Here is a 1,434-nt window from a genome sequence, read left to right on the forward strand (position 1 = left end):
GCACTGACGAGTCGCTCGAGCTGTGCTTCGCTGTGCCTATTCACCGTGACACAATTGCACATTCATCGCAACGTGTCAGTGAACAATGTACATTTTATGGCCTTCCTGTTTCTTCCTGATAGCAAAGACAAATTTACATTAGTCTCCATGACGAATGCCCTCGGCATCCAAATCCAACGATAACCCAAATTCACAGAAATCCCAAACCTCGGTCCAAGTCAAACAAGTACAAGTGAGTGCTTATGTCTGAAGTGCTGACCAAACCAGATAAAGTATACAGAGAAAATATGGGAAAAGCCCATTTGTGTTGAAGTAAAAAATGTGTAATATTAGCACCTCCAGTTATTAAAAAAAAATAAAAGCTGAAAAAAGAAATGCTGGAAATCTCTTCTACATTTTTCAGGATTCTCATTAAAAAACTACAGGACAACCACTGAAAACAACCCCATTAAAATGTAACTTTCAGGATGGAAGAAGCCATTAATGAGCCCGTTAATAGTGCATTTAGGGAAACGGCCCTTGAGATGTAAATAAGGAAGCACTCATGACCTCAAAAGGGTCGTGACAAAATAGACCTGGCTTTGGGGATTATTGTGGGACCATATAATTGTAATCGGAGAAACTAATTTCTGGTACTAAGTTAATTTTAAAATGGTGATTAGCGACTAATTTCTCCAGATCACTGGATCAAGATCCGCACAATAGCTTTCCTTTAATACCTGAGCTCTTCTGTTATGAGTCGTTCACGTGGTTGATGTCGTCGAGCTTTCCTAAGAAGACGATTAGAACACATTTGAAGTTCAGGAGCACCACAGGCCTAGGCCTTGTCATTTACTCAGAAACGGACATGATGGTTACGTCAGAGGGATTTTTCTTAAAGCTTTTCCAGTTTGAAGCTTGTGAGTGAAGTCCAGCCGTCCGATCAGGCGTAGAGTAGCAGGGCGTTCACACGTTGAGTCGACAAGCACAGCGAAAAGTGCGAGTCGCCTTCGTGAGGTTAACTGCAGAGGGAATCACACTGTATCAATGTGCATCATCTGTGACTCCACAGGCAGAAGGATTCGAACCGGGGACCTTCTAGCTGTGAAGCAGCAGCACTGCTAATATTATATCATTAAAACCATTTTGCTTTTTTTTTTTAAACTTATTCATCATTCAACTCTTTGATGACGAGCAGAAGGGTTTTTACACCAGGTGGTTTTAGGGTGAGAGTTGTATGGATTTGAAATTATTCCCTGCTGATTATGCCTGTTAAAAACATTTGAACAGATACGCAGAAACAAACGATGCGGTGAATAACAGTTGGATACGTGTACTTTATTCATATATCTCATATATGTTTGTTTACATTTATACAAAAATACATAATACAGTAGAGTTTTCACCCAGAATACCAACCGGGCAATAATTACATTTGCTTTTTGGCACCCAGAC

The sequence above is a fragment of the Channa argus genome, chromosome 23, assembly GCF_033026475.1.
Source record: "Channa argus isolate prfri chromosome 23, Channa argus male v1.0, whole genome shotgun sequence".
NCBI classification, from domain to species: Eukaryota; Metazoa; Chordata; class Actinopteri; order Anabantiformes; family Channidae; genus Channa; species Channa argus.